The sequence below is a fragment of the Cupressus sempervirens genome, chromosome 6, assembly GCF_028749045.1.
Source record: "Cupressus sempervirens isolate cs-2001-9-10 chromosome 6, ASM2874904v1, whole genome shotgun sequence".
Lineage (NCBI taxonomy): Eukaryota > Viridiplantae > Streptophyta > Pinopsida > Cupressales > Cupressaceae > Cupressus > Cupressus sempervirens.
This window is the reverse complement of record NC_143123.1, coordinates 92,864,741-92,881,702: the sequence shown is the minus strand read 5'-3', so window position 1 is coordinate 92,881,702 and position 16,962 is coordinate 92,864,741. Positions and strand designations below refer to the sequence as shown.

At 33.6% G+C, this 16,962-nt stretch overlaps 1 long non-coding RNA gene across 1 annotated transcript; it reads left to right on the top strand.

Annotated features, from left to right (window-relative positions):
- The first annotated feature begins 11,642 nt into the window (after positions 1 to 11,642).
- Positions 11,643 to 12,168, top strand: LOC149551360 (uncharacterized). Its single transcript, XR_016353290.1, has 3 exons — positions 11,643 to 11,724; positions 11,830 to 11,915; positions 12,144 to 12,168. It is a non-coding gene; the product is annotated as an uncharacterized LOC149551360 (long non-coding RNA).
- Positions 12,169 to 16,962: the final 4,794 nt, after the last annotated feature.

Sequence of the window (16,962 nt, the reverse complement as noted above, 5' to 3'; positions counted from 1 at the left end):
ACTGTTAGTACCACATTTATGATTTTAATCTTGATGTGATGTTCACTACATTCCAGTTAATGATTTATGTGCAAAACTTGTCATGTGTCTCCATTCCACAAAATTTCATGTGACTCTAGGTCATTTCAAGCAACTAGCCCCAGAATGCATCTTTTGTCATTGATGTCTAATTAATCAATGGTCGATAAAACTATTGTATTAACGATATGAAAGTGATGATAGCCAACTTGGTAATGGTGACACTAATGTAACGACATTATTAATAATAGACCTAAGACAATACACAAGTTGAAGTGACTACTCAGTAGTCAATACAGTCACTACTCAGTAGTCAGTATAGTCACTAGCCAATACAAGTGCAAATTCACTTTCAAATTAAAAAAAAAATTTAGTTTACCATTAAAGTTTACTGAAGACTAGTATTATTCATTTTTCTACAAAACAAGTAATTCACCTCTAACATTACAATCTCATTTTTGGCAAGGAAAAAAAAAATCCATCATTAATTTATCTGTCACCGAGGAAAAAAATTAATTTTCCATATTTAAAATGATTTTTGCTAGGGAAAGAAAAAATTTGCCAACATTTAATATTTTATTTCCCTACATGGAACAAAAAAACCACCCTCAACAATAAAATTTTTCCATCCACAAAATGTTGGATTCACCAACATTTTAGGCATTGTTTTGGGAGGGGTTTCTTAAAGTTATCCTTGACGAATATAAACATGATACACAATATCTATAACTCACAACCCATAGAAACCTTTACCAAATATATTTCCACATATGATAATTATATCCTAAAAGTTAAAAATTCCAAGAGAAACTTAAAGTCGTAAACATTCTAAATTACTACTTTGAAATGTTCAAATTATATAACTAAATTAATTCTTATTAATAATCAAGAAAAATTTAGTACATTTTTTTATTCGGAGAATCATTTTTACCACATTTTCAAATAAGAAACAACTACTAAATTTGCTTTCATTTTATTTGTCAAATTTAGTGACACAAGAAATATGCCCTTAGATATTTAGTGTTAAAACATAGGATACATATCAAGAATTTATTTTGTTCCATGTCACTTAATTAGGTAATATAATTAACATTTATCATGCTGCAATTTTTGTATGCATCATAAACTTCATATATGATTTCTAAAATGCTTCCTCATGAACACACTTTCAAATTAACCTTCAAAAACCTGAGCATGCCAATGAAGGAAACCATTGTGTCAAATTAAATGAATTTAAATGATTTGAAAATAAAATAAAAAAGAAAATGTATAAAACATCAATTTGCACATTTAGGTAATTAATGTTACACTATAAATGAATAGGCTATGATTGGTTATTTATTCACATAAATCCTTTAGAGTTGCTTGAAAGTTCATAAATGGTGAAGCAAATATACTAACACAAAATAATGAATCATCTACCTTTCAAAGTACAAAATATATTATCAGACTACTATAAAATCTTTCAAATGACACATGCATTTCAAAATGTATCTAATTGTAAGAGGAAGAATGTTTTTAAAAGATATAAAAAAATAGCTTACATTTTATCTCGCTTTTTATTTCTGTTTCAAACCTAATACTATTATAGATAAACATCAAGTAAACATATAATCCACTGCAATGTTGTCAAGTTACTCAGTAACCTCACCATAACAGATTAGCCTATTTGTGTTTGTTTCCTCTTTCCCTCCTTTTCACCCCAAATATTGATTTTTCTTTCTATTACAGTTCCAAATTTTTACTAAGAAGAGGATTTGATCGTCATAGTGTGATAATTTGAAGGTTGGTTGGTGTCTCTACCTTTGAATAAGAAGATGTAAACACTAGTCATCCAATTTGTTGGAAACCCATTATGAATACCTCTATTAAATATTCTTTTGATTTGAGCTATGAGGACCTCTAAGCCCCATGTTAAATATATTTTCCTTATAGACTATAACTTTTCTTATTCCTTCTTTCATATTTTTTGAAGATAGTGGTTAGGCCCATAAGTTGATTAAAAAAGGGATTTCTTTATCTTTTACTCTCTCATCCAATCACAAAACTTCATAGATTAATATTTCTTGCCATAAGGGCTTTGTTTTTATGGAAGTCCTCCAAGTTTCATAAATTTTTTTTTATAACATGGTTTAGTTTAATAATAAATAAATAACAACTTTAGATTTATAAAGTTCATAGAATGGAATTAAAAACATTTCAATGTTGTACTATAATTTTTTTTGTTAAAAAACATTAAAATGTATAAATTATAAAAAAAGTTCAACCAAGGTGTAGGGAAGCACACAACACCTAAAACCCACTAAAAACAAAAAAAAAAAACAAAAACATAACACACAAAACGTGAAAAGAGCACAATTTCAACCTAAAATGAGGACCACTTTGATAAACCCCTTCCATAAACAAAAAAAACACCAAGAGCCCATTTATTTTCTTTGTGTTGTCATTTTTTATTTTTGGAAATTGCTTCACTTTTTACAAATGTGACAGCTACAAATGAGTTAAATCTGCATCCAAGTAGAAATAGTTGCATTAAGAACATGCTTCTCATTGTGAATAAGCATTCTATCATCAACTATTAAACTTGCGCATAGCCATCGAGAATAAGAGAATGTTATAGGAGATTTGAAATTGGCAAATCTCTTTGAGCTCTTTACCATCCTGATAATGGGTCATGCGATCTAACCCAAAACATATATAATACCTACTACAATGATAATAATTTCATGCTAATTTTACTCTCTTGGTGAAAATCCAAATCATTGACCTTCAACATAACTAAATATATGTTAGAATTCTTTAGAATAACTGAGAGTGGGGGGGTTGAATCAGTTATTCAAGGTCCAAAATGCCCTATTAATACCTTTCTAATACTTTTATACCCTTTTCATCTGTTCAAACTTAAAACAATCATATAAGAAAATTATTGTAAATCAATATGCAAAGATAAAACATTCAAGATCAACACATAACACAATGATTTACGTGGAAACCCAATTTGGGAAAAACCACTAGTAACATGCTACTTGATTCTCACTCTTCTAAAGTGATGCCCTCTTAAAAGCTTGCCCTGTTAAAGGCTTACAACACACTATTAAATGTGACCTTGTTAGAGGATTTCACCAAACTGTTAGGAATGGGCCTGGTTAAAGGTCTTTAGAACATCCACTTGGAATGTCACCCTATTAAAGGATTTATCTAATGGCTGTTAAACCAACCTAAGTCCATAGGTTTTATCTTACTATTACAATTGCTAGAAAGTAACGATAATGGTCTTTTAATCTGACATAACTTACAACATACTTTGCAAATTTTAGATTACTCTTTCAGTTCAATCCTTTATGCTTGGCTTCAATCACTTTAGTTCTGACTTGCTTGTCTCTCTCTCAAGCTTTGTCTCCTTGAGTTTTCCTACTCATTCTGCCAATGCAATCATCCTTGTGGTCGTCTATCCAAACAAAGTTCCTCAGCATTTCATGCTTTAATGCTTGACCAGGGCTCTCTCTCACACTATCCCTTCTTTTTCACTCTCTTCCACACTGTTTTCCATTAACTTATGTCTTCTTATATACAAGTCTGATTTTCCTTTGCCACTCAATTCTCCCTCTCTAATTTTAGGGTTTCAAAAATGGATTAGGTAGGATACAATGTATCTACCCCATATCTTGTTTTCTTTGCCAACTGTACCTTAAAAACGTTCTACATGGTGTTCTATGCCACCAACTCATCATTCTTATCCTCCTTTTAATTCATAGATTTCTAGATAACAACTTTGTCAGCTTTGATCTGACGAATCTTTGATTTTCTAAATAATGCAGCAACTCAGCATTATTTAGTTACTGATGCTTGGCACCTCTGTGTTACTCGGCATCATTGAGTTACTGGTGCTCGGCATCTGAACTTTCTTGACACTTGAACTTGCTCGGCACTTGAACTTGGTTTGAGCTTTACACAAGACTTAGCTAAAACCTTAGATCTTTGATATGTTTCAGTGTTCTCATTCTTTGTATCTTTTAGTATGTCATCCAATACATTGTTTCATTAATGGCTTGACTGATCCTTATACTTCATTACAACATCATAACTTCAACCTTTCTCTAGGTGTCCTAGTTACATCTTATTGATTGCTTCCACCTTGACAATCAACTAATTGATAGTATTTGGATCACTAAAGCAATTGTCATCCCTGCAAGTAGCAAGTTTGACATCAATGACAAAACAATGATTGAGGACATTCTTTACCAATTCCGTATATTATTCCAACAATTGTTCTTATGATCATTTCAATCATTTCCAACAATATACATTTGTGCATCTACTATAAAATTGTAAATATAATGCTTATTCTAGGAGACGAAAAGAAAACATTGTGCAAATCACAGAAGACTGATACAATAATTGAATAACTTATTGGTGTTCTGTATTATTATTGGCATTGTAACCAATATGGATCTCGATAAAACAACCTATATTTTCAAGTGATAAACTATTTTTGTGTTTTTACTAGCATGGGTAAAAAATATTTGTCTAACGCCAAAAAATGTTGTGAAAGAAACAAATAGAGGCACATAATAAAGAATGACAACATGCTGCCATCCTAAGCTTTAGATCAAATAAAAGATTACATTCTCTTGCCAAAAAAAAAAGATAACAAAAATCTCAAAAGATAAAACTAATTGCTAATAACTAAGACTATGATCATTAGTTCAAAAGAAAACCTCCACAACAATGTAAAATGTCGATCAAGAACAATTTAACAACAACGGATTACATTTAAAACTATTGTACAAATACCATCAATACGATGCAAAAACTATAGAGGTGTTTCACAAAATGGAACTCGGCCAAAAAAAACCAAAATAATTTTGAGATATAGCTAAATTCTTAGTAATTTTTTCTTGAATACTCGCATGCATACAGAGAACAATATTGGACAATAAAATTATGAAAACAATGCACAATTTGCGAGAGATGAATTCACAACTAGGAAAATAGTTTTTTTTTAAAAATCATAGACTTTTGTTCACAGCATCTCAAGAATTTGTGAATTTAGAAACACAAATACAGAGAAATTTTGAGAACCACTCTATGCATTTAGTTTTTACAAATAGATCATAGCATGTTAGCAAAAATGCATACTAAACAATACAAAAAGGCAAACACGAAGATTACATGACACAAGATTTGTGCACTCCAACAATGAGAGCAACAAAGCACAATTAACAAGCTTGCATTCATCCATGGCCCAAATGGAAGCACAATGAATGATTTAAAACTGCTCATGAGCATAACTCATGAAGAGTGTTGTAGGCTAAAAACTTTCCACTGAATGTTATGAATTATTAGCTGAAAACATTCTCCAAAGTATCAAGTAGCATAAGACCAAATGCATCCACAACCTCCCCCCCCCCCCCACAATTTTCACAAAAATGTACACTCACTTCCAAACGAAACAAATAATACTTAGTATTTGGACAATTCTAGTTAGATATTTTTTATCAACTATGTCTAAGCCATCAAACTTGATAAGACAAATCCCACACTAATACATTAGGGGTCAATTTACGATGTCAATTTGCGATGGCAAGAAAAGGTAATGTGTTTTTGGCTTTTTTTTTTCAATTTTAGCCCGACTCTGTCGCAATTGCGACGTAATTGCGACGCCACCGGGATATAAGACAAAAAAAAAAACTGAAAAACCTCATTTGAAATAAATCGACAGGTTTCTTCAGAGAGGAAAGGTGCGCGGGAGACTTCAGCAACATTGAGAGGGGCATTGAGGCGAACTCGAGGCATTGAGAGGGCCGGGTAGAGACCCGCATCGGCTAGCTCGACTCATTGAGAGGGGTAGAGACCCGCAACGGCTAACTCGATGCATTGAGCTTGTTTGACCTACTATATTGTATGGGGATCTCTACGGTGAAAGGTCCAAGCTTATTTTATTTTGCATAGCCTTGGGTGGTAAGATCTCACTCCCAAAGCCCATTATGGTAGGATGGTAGCAACAGATTTATGACTATATATTAAAAATTTGGGATACAAGTTGGAAAATTGTTACAAGTATCCCATTACATGAGATCGAGATTCAAGTTTAAACGTTCATATAATGAATAAAATTCAAAAATCCTTGCTCAATATTCATTAATTTAATTATAAAAGTAATAATAGAACATTATTTTCATTGGAAATGAAAGGCCCTAAGTCCACAAAATGGCCAGTAATAAAAAGTACATTTGGTTGCATGTATCTTACACAGAAATGCAATGGTATTATATATCTGGCATAGTTATGAAAGTATGGCCCTCATTGCCAAGGTCTATAGTATCTACCATAGTAGTAAAAATCTTCTTAGTAAAAAAAAGGCAAACCAAAAGATTCAAAAATTATCGAACTATCACGAATCAATCAAGAAAAAATCATATTTTCAACACACGTAAAATAAAGATGAAAAAATTAACAAAACATGGTTTTATAGAATAGAGATACAAAAATAAAATAAAATGAAAGCTTATTCCATAAATTATGAGATATATTTTTTCTTATTTATGTTCATATTGTATTTGATTAAATTGTATTGCACAATACATACTACACACTGCATAAATGATAACTAATTGTTGATAGTTTTCAATTACAATTTCCTTTGTATGAAGTCAACCTAAAAACTAAGTACAAAGTTGCAAAAAATTATATGTTCCTTTAGAGTCTTGGGAAGGGTGGGACCAAGGATCTTGATTTGGGGATGGTGGTTAGCAAGGGTTGATTTGGGGACAATCGTTGGCACAGGTTTAGGGATGGAGCACCTAAAAGGGTCAAGAGGCAATGTCCCTTATAGGGATTTGGGGTTAGTACCCTTAGCAAGATTGACAAGAAACATCCCTTTTGTAATACAAGCAACATCACACTACCATTTTTCACAGTGATAGGATGAAAATTGATTGTAAATCAGAGTAGATACAATTCAGACATGTCCTTCACAATTACATAATCATGAACGTTGGAAATTAGTGATTAATCAAAAAATCACATTTTTTGGCTTCATCAACACATTCCTCGCAGCATCATATGAAGTTCCTTACACAGTTGGCAAATGTGGGCTTAGCAAAAACTTTGGTAAATTAAAAATTGCTTAAGTTTATTTAAAAACAACTTTCTGTTATACATAACAATTTTTCTGCTATCCAAGATTTTACTTGATGTTGTTTCTAGAAGAGATTGTATATGTTTTTTGAATCACAATGTTTCAGATCTCACTCTATGATCTATCATCTAGATGTTAGAGAGCAGAAGGGATAGAAAAATATATTTTTTACAAAATTAAATGATAAAATATATCCAATGAGTGTAAAAATGAGTACAAAAGTGTTTTCTATCAAGGTTGACTCATTTGAATTTAATTGAGAAGACTAAATCCAAAAATGCATCAATGCATTCCTTGCAGCATCATACAAAGTTCCTTGCATGGTTGGCATACTTAGGACTCAACCAAAATTACGATTGTCTTTATAGTGATTATCTCTAAAAATCATCATCATGATTCATAAATTGCATTACAACATTTTAAATCTTCATCTTCCCTAGTCTACTAAAAACTTGGGGAGAGGTTATAATCCTTGCACTCTATTGCAGCTCCTCACTTCACATTAAAGGTTGTATTTTTGGCACTGAGTTGGCCAAATAATATGTGACAACTAATCATGCTCTTTTCTCTTTCTCGTTTAACTCAGTACCAAAAACATAATATAGAGCACTTGTGCTAATTTAGAAGCATTAGCAATGATGGCAGTGAGTTGATTGGCATCCTTGTATTGAGTTGATATTGTCATTAGTAAACTAAGTATGAAAATATGAACAATCACATTATATCTATCTCTTGGATCGGGTAGTATATCCCTAATCAAGATGGATTGAATGACAATCATATGGGATCGAGTTATGATCCTCTATATTCATATTAGAGGCTTTGATGTTGAAATTGGCTTAGCAAATAATCATGACAATGACCATAGGGTCTCTTGATAATTTTTTTGGTGACTAATCATAATCGATAACCTTTGGATTTTTTGGCTAATTAAGTTTATGCCTATGTGTCTCCTCAAGGAGACATGTAGTTGAACAGTTACAACTGCCCCTCATATGCCTCTTGATTGCACTAAATAAGATGACCGATCACAAGAGATGGATTATTGAGATCCATAAATGATTCTATCTCTTCAAATTGGGAATTTTAATAAGTGATCTAATTATATATTCAGACCTGGCAAACATTTTTCAATATTGAATTAATTCATATCCATTCTATATTGATTATCACCTAGAGAGATCCATTACATTTACAAAGATCCTTCATTATTTAACATGGTATTAGAGCCAGGTTAATAAAGGTATCACTTTAAGAGAGGAAGGCTACCAGCTATGAAATCAATACCATATGCCTTTGCAATTTTGTGCCCAAGATGGTGAGAGATTTCAAGTCACCTCATTTTCATCCTCTCTAATGTCTGCAACAAAAGAGTATCTGTAAATTTGTATGATGTTTTGCATAGATTTAGTTTCGATAACACTCGTTGAGTAGCATTTGGCCATGAAAGAGAAGAGGCAAAAATCAAAAAATTAGTGTTTAGGTGGTTGTACTTGCTGGCACGTTTTGGCATGAGGGAGCAAGTACCAAAGTGTTGGGCCTATCATTCTCGCAGAGGGTGCTCTTGAGCTTCCCATTTCTACAAATGGTGTAACACTTGTTTAATTGCATGTTTAGTTTGGCATGCAGATGAGCATGTGTAATATTTTTCTTGTAGGGAGACATAGCATAATAAAAGGAAATATGGTTAAAAGTATTTGTTCAGAGCTCATTTTCAAATTGTTTGAAAGATCACTCAAGTCATTCTTTAAATGTATGGATTTGTGGTTTTTTATATCAATGCAAATCATGATGTTGTTAGTAGGCTTAATTCCTTTTGATTACTATCTATGGCATTTTTTCATCTTCTTCACAGGGGCAGGAAAAGCCATACAAAAAGTTTCAAGCAGTCGGTGTAGCTTTTGTTATTGCTCAACTAGTTAACAATATACCAAACAAATGCATCATTTATCCATCTGTCTATTTTTACTATTTTTCTTAAGTTGACAATGCTTCCTTTTGAATCTATTTATGTTAAAGTAGGATGTATCAGCATTGACTGTAGCAGAAAAAACAAGTTACACAGATGAAAACTTGCATTGTTGCACTTACAGCTGACATTTGACACTTGGAGTTGATATGCACGTTTCTTTGAGGTGGGTGATAACAAAGAGCTCATCAATTTTCACTGTGTTATCTTCTGGTTACAAGTCTACACCATTCTTCACAGTTTTTTATTTATACCTAATACAATTTTATTTTTCAAAATGTTTATCATTGCCACAGTTTTTGACAGTTGTCTTCTTTGTATTAATGCCTATAAGGAGCCATTGGATATTGGAAGATAAAGGTTATAAATCTCAGGTAGTTTTTTTGCGAGATTTCTTTTGGATTTGGCTGTGTTACATGAAATGTTGAAGTAAGATGCATATCAAATATATAGTTGTGGCTTTTGTGTTATGTCCAACTCAGACATGGGCATTTCTGCCTGCGGTTACGATTCTGTGCATGATGAGCTTGACTTCATTTTTCATGCCTGGCAATGGGAATTGTTGTATGTGCCTCATAGCCTAAATTTATATCTGGTTTAGGAGTTTGACAAGAGAATTGTGCAGAATATTACAACTTTTGAATCTATTGTACTTGGCCTCGCTAAGGCTGATAAGCTTATGAGATCTAGGCCCTAGTGCCCCAAACTTTGGGTCCAAGATTCTGAATCATTTTTTAAACAGTAATACTAATTAGGGTTTTGTTGATGGATTTTTTGTAAAATATTTCAACGGCAACACGTAGAAATTTTCAAGTGGTTGGAGACGAGCAATTAATCAATTCTTGTTTTATTGCATGTTTTCTCTCCTGCTAGTTGGGATTTGTTTCTCAATAGATAATATTAGTGTTTTTCAATTCATATTTGATATTACTCTTCATCTTTCTTCATATATCAATTTCTCACATAGTCTTTTTTAAGTTGTTGCTTGAATTCCTATTTATCTGTTCATAAGTTGCCTTTGCCTTTCAATTATGTAACACTTTTTCTACCTTTTCATCTAGTTATAATAAACTAGAATGTCTCCTATGGACTTTATACTCAAGCCTCAATCAAAGAACACATTAAAATAATTTTCATGCCACTGACATGACATATAAGTGACCTGAAACTAATTATAATTTAAAACAAGAATCCGTGGTTGCCCTTCTCTTTTATGTACTCTCTGAGTTTTCCATTATTAATAGTCATATTAAGTTCCTTGGGATCCTAGCAGGGTATCTTCAAAAATGACCCGTATTTTCACAACAATATGCTAGCTAACTGATTCAATTGTAAGTTCTAAGGTAAACGGGAGAAGAATATATAATCCAACAAGGAAAGCTTAAAGGAAACTAAAAACTTTGGCAAAAATAAAATAAAATAATCATCTGAGTTCATCCAATTTCTAGATTTCTTGGGAATTTGGTAGAAGCTCCTCTATTGTCTTGAGTATTTCATGCCAAATTATGGGCTCTCTTTTTAAATGAGCATACACAGTTTAAATGTTATACTCTTACAAACTATTAGCTCTTTTGTTGCTTGCTTAGTTGATTTCCCTACAGCTACGAGCAAAAATTAACAATAAATATTTGACATATTATCAGTGTTGATCTTCTTAAGTTGGGCACTGATTTCAACCCATTCTGATTGATTTGTACAAATTCTTATAACTAGTGCCATATATTTAATTACATTTAGACACTATCTTTTAATGCTTTATTTTAGTGTGCTACATATTCTATTTCATATTTGTGATATATGATGAAAGTATTATAACATATGGAGGAACAGTCCATGAGTGGTGTGGCCAATTGAAATGGTTTTAGTTTCAATTTTACACCATTTGATACAAATAATCATTTTACCAATCGACCCCTAGGTTCATTCCATTTGCAGTAAAATCTTCATTACATAGAAAATGTTCACAAAATCTATGTCAATGCTCACACATCTTCTTGGACTTACGCAAATCTATATCAATCCTCACACATTTTCTTGGACTTACACAAGAACTATGCTGCCCTGCAGCTCTTGTTAAATATGTTATCAACTTGACTTTTCTATTAAAGGCTCTCATGCTGAATTGAAAGCTAGGTAAAGAAAAAGATATTATACACTATTTTGTTGGTACCCTATGCAGCACAACAAACTTGTTCTTACTATAAGAAAATTTTCTTTTCTTTTGTTTCATTGCAGATCTTTTTCTTGCATGGAGGTCTCTCCCCATCATTGGACACACTTGATAACATTCAAGCTTTGGATCGCATACATGAAGTGCATCTATACACATAAGTATAAACTTTTTCTTTTCCTGCAACACATATAACATCAATTTTAAGTGCTTGCAAGGTATATACTTATGAATAAATATTACATCCTGATTTAAATGTATCAAAACAATTTTCATTCCTTTTAAGCTTCATTCATCTTGAGGTGCAATTCACAAACTCAAGAATAGTGGCTTTTGTTCTTCAGGATACCTTTAGGGGAAGAGTATGTGAATGCCCCCTCGTGTCTGGAGTCCAGTTTAGAGGAGATGGCTATTTACACTGCTAAGGTTTGTTGAATCTAATTCTGAATAACATTGCTTGCTATTGTTGAATCTAATCTAATGTATATTTTAACTAGACTTGTAGCTTATATGTTTTGAAATTTTTGTTAGGCCTTGTAGTTTGTATAATTTGATTGCTGGAGAGCTTCTACAGCTAAGCAAGAAGGCCGTTACACGAGTTATAGCCGCGCGCTCGGGTATGAAAATTGTATATTTTTTATTCTAATGTATATTTTAACTAGACTTTTAGCTTATATGTTTTGAAATTGCTTTTAGTGGCTTAATGTTGTAAGGTCTCTTGAAATAAGACCTTCAGGCGATTGGTCAAGGTTTTACAAATAATCTTAGGAATAAAGTCAAAGAAAGTATTTTTAAAATATTAAAGTATTTAGCTAGGTCTAAGAAGATTTGTGTACTTTTGACAGTTTTTCTTAGTTTGTGAAAGTTGTAGACCGAAGTTTTCATAGGTCGATTTTTACTTCCTGCAAAGAACGATCATGTTAGATAATATAAGTGAAGAACAAAACAGGAAGACAATCGCTAGATTGTGGTCTAACTTGAAAAGAAAAGGTGATGGAAAATGTTATTGTCCTTGTAATATTTGTAAGGGCTTAAACTGTAGAAGACTGCTAATCAAAACAGTTAAGAGACATTGTAGGGAGAATGGTCACATTGAAGGGGGGCATGACTATCATCCACTGGTAAGTCGTTCATTATATCATTTTAACAATTTATATACATATGAAATCACTTGATGATGAGTTGATGATCACGGTTTATTTATGTTAATCAATTTTATATAGGTTGATCTTCCCAAAGAAGTACATGATATGAACCACAACAATCCAAAGAATATGGTTTTCGAAGTGGAGGAACATGGAGGTGCAAATATCCAAGGTGAAGATAATGATCCCATGGAAAATGATGATCATGCGCCAGAAAATACAATTGAAGAGGATGGTATAATTACATTGATCCATGACACATCTAGTCCAAGTGTATCTAATCATGATGATGATGATAGCCTCAATGTACCTCTACTTCAGAAGGCATACGAGCCCCTATACAAAGACTCCCAAACAACTCTTCTCGCTGGTGTATTGTTGTTGTTGAACTTGAAGGTTATGAATGGTTTATCCAACATAACAATGTCACGTATGTTAAGGTATGTCATATATGTCTTTATAGTTAACAAAGGGTGAGTAATGTACCACTAATATTGTTTATATTAACAACTTATATTTTTTGCTATAGATTGATAGGCGATTTTCTATTACCATCATCCAATATTCTACCTCGCTCATATCGAGAATTAACTACTGTTATGAAAGATATTGGAATGGAGTATGAAGCAATACATGCTTGTACCAATGATCATATTATATATTATAAAGAACATGAATTTGCAACACAATGTCCTGTATGTCATACAAGTAGATATCGAACAGATCGACTAACAAAAAAGGTGCCTCAAAAGGTTCTTCATTACATCCCCATTATTCCACGGATGCGACAATTATTCAGGTGTAGTAGCTTGGCTCAATTTATGGATTATCATGCATGCAATAGAAGTCGAGATGACATTATTTGAATCCCTACGGATGGTTCGACATTTATGCACATAGAGGAAAAGTGGCAACACTTCAAAGAAGAACCTTGTAATCTCAGGCTTTCATTGGCAGCAGACGGTGTCAAATCCATTTGGAGAGATGAGATCTGTTTACTCGGTGTGGCCTATTTTTGTTATCAACAATAACATTCTTCTGTGGATGTCAATAAAGAGGGAGCACATTATGTTGGCAATGATTGTTCTAGGTATCTTATCATTTGATATTTATTAATTTACATGTACTTACAAATCTTGCAGTAAAACGGTCACAATAATTATGTAATGTTACTATTCATTCAAGTAGGTAAATATCAAGTAAAAGATATGAATGTATATATTGAGCCGCTTATCGATGAGTTGCTGGAGTTATGGAATGGTGTCACTATGTATGACGTGTCTAGACCAATAGGACAAAGACAATTTCAATTCCATGCAATACTTGCATGGACAATATTTGATGCCCCAGGGCTAACACATTTTTGTGGTATGTTATAGTGAATTCAAGTTGCGCACAATAATTCTAATTATAAAAATCAACATATTTAATAACCCCAAAAGCCAATCCCTCTCCCCACCTCCCTAGCAGGAAGAGCCCCAGGTGCCCTCCCCCTAACCCCCCTACCCCTCTTCCTAAGGAGTCTAGTGAGGAGTCTGATACGGAGTCAAAGGAAGCAGATTCAGTGGCAGAAAAGGAAAGTGAGTTGGAAGACAATAAGGAAAAAGATAATGACAAGAAGGAGGCGACCCCCTTGGTAACCCAGGATAACTCCAAAAAAAGAAAATTGGACCAAACCTCTACCCATGATCATCTCAGTGATAACGCTGATTTTCCCCCCAGCCCCACTGCGCCTACCTCCCCCTTGGAGATCCCCATTTTTCCCCCAGAAGAGATGATAGAAATTATGGTTGAAAAGGGAGGGGAGGCCATTCGAAAAAATAAGATAAGAGCTTGGAGAAACTTCAATATGGATAGTGTTAGTATGGGCATTGTTAGAGAACCTGCTAAAATCCAGGTGTTGGGGGATCTCGACAGTAGCACCCACTATGATGAGCTCCTTGACCCAACCCTTTTGGTTCTCTCTGACAATGCCCATGAAATAGGTTTCAACTTCCTTAACAATGCAAAGAACAGCTTGATTGACAATTTCTGCTCCATCAAGTGGCTTTTTCAGGAAATTGAGACTCTGAAGGACAGGTCCAACCAGATCAACAACAGGAGGGAAGTCAAGGATCATGAGGCCAGAGGAAGTAAAGACCAGGTGGGCAGCCAAGAAAAAGATAGAAGAAAGGACCCCAGTGACAATCAGGAGGATAAAATCACCCAGCTTGAGCAGAAGGTCCAAAGGCTGGACTCTGTCCACCAGGTTGTGACTAAACAGATTATGGATACCCTCCACACATTGAATGAAAATATTGTCAATCTGGGGGACTATCTGACCAATACCAATCTCTTGGGGAACGTGGAGCAGAGCACAGAGAACGAAACAAGCCGAGAGGATCCTTAGAAAGAGTCTAGATTCCAGGAAAGCTAGGGGGATCAGTTGCATTTCCCCTCCATGACCCAAGAGGAGGAGGCCATCCAAAAGGAAAGTGACGCTGCAGAAATCCTGTAGGCAATGGAGAAGAAGGGACACTAGTCTACCTGCCAGGCTCGTTTCCTGGCCTTTGTTTCCCTGGCTTCGGGCCTTTTTGATCCTGGCCTTCTATGGTTGTTTTTGTTTTTTCTGACTTTTTATGCTTTAAAGGTGTTTAATGCTGTAAAACTTTGGGTTTCAGGATCCCTGTAAAACCTGTTTTCCAAATCAAAAACATATTTAATAATCCAATTATATCATTATCTTGTAGGTCTGCAAACAAAGGGAAAATTTGCATGTCTAGTTTGTGGTCCAAAGATGAAATCTCATCATTCAAAAAGTTTAGGAAAGCAGGTGTTTGATGAGTGTAGACACTTCCTCCATAGGAATCATATGTATCGAAGTATGAAAAAACATCTTTTCAATGGGAAAAAAGAGACTACATCAAAGCCACGAAGAATGACACCTCGCCTATGGAAGTTGGAATATAATAGAATTAATCATCAAGGTAATGCCGTTGCACCTAATGGTTTATGTTTGTAATTTATATATTTCTATTGTGATTTTTGTTGACTGATTGTGTAACTGATGATTGTGAAGGTCGTCAAGGCAATACTGACAACCTTCCAAAGAGACTAAAAAGCTATCCCAAAAAATTTAGTAGGTTGCCCTACTACGAGCACTTACAAATTGTGCATTTGTTTGATACTATGCATATTGGAAAGAATATAACAAAGACATTGTGGAAAATATTGGATGGAAGGCGTGACAAAGAAAAATTTGTCAAAATTTGTAATGACATTCATGAATCCAATCATGCATTGAAGAATTTCATTCACTCAAATAGCAACAGAGATCAGATTAATATAAGTGCCCTTCCATGGTTATTAACGGAGCAGCAAAGTGATGCCATAAAAGAAGTCATACGAAAAAATTGATTTCCCACAGGATTTGCTGCGAACATAAACAATCTCATATCAAAAAAAAGTGAATTTGGGCTAGGGCTCAAAATGCATGATTGGCATACTTTCGTCAAGGTAAGTTATGTTCTTCTATATTTACAATATATTCATAAACTACGTGTATTGTTCGTTATGTTATGTTAGAAAACAATGAAATGATTGGTTTATAATTACTGCAGTACATGCTTCCTCTATCTCTCCCAGAGCACTTCAACAATAACATCAAACAAGTGATATACGATCTTGGAAAATATATGAGGTAAGCAGTAATATCTGTTCAATTTGTTGTATATATTTATTATATTCGCTATTTGTTTTTCTTGCTATGTAATCTATTGTATATTATTTTGTAAAGTCTCATATCTATATATTTTTTGTGACTTGAATCTCTTAATGTAGGTGGTTGTCATCTAAAGAAATCCATAAAGAAGATATAAACTATTGGAAGAGAAGAATTCCTCATTTACTGTGTGAAATGCAAAAGTGTCTACCTCCAACTTTTTTCAATGCACAGGAACACTACCTCATACACCTAGTTGAGGAGATTGAATTGTGTGGACCTATACAGACTAGGTCAATGTGGATGGTTGAGAGGCATTTGAAATCTTTGAAGGCTTTGGTTCAACAAAGAGCATATCCTGAGGGTTCTATGGTAGAGGGATATATGGTATACCAGACTATGGTGTACATTACTGAATATCTTCCTAAGTTTGCATCAAATATCCATGTAGATCGCATTTGGGATCTCGAGCCTTTTAAAAAATTAGAAGGGGAGTACTTGATGGGGAAAGGTACATTGAGGAAAGTGAGAGGTAATAAATTATAAGATGTTATTGTAATAAATTATTTCTTAATCTTCAAAATAAATTAGTTGTAAGTTGTGTATTTTTTTTTGTACAGGTGCTCAAGAGTGGGATGCACTACATTTGTATATTGCAAACAATCTTTGATTGGATGACGGTATGGATTGAATGATGTCAACATTTTGGTCGCACATTAACATGGGAAGGTGTATCTTCATTGGTTAAAGAAGCTCATCGTAATGGAGATTCCAATGTTGCGCAAAGGGAAATAGATTTAGCACGTGGTTCAAGAGATT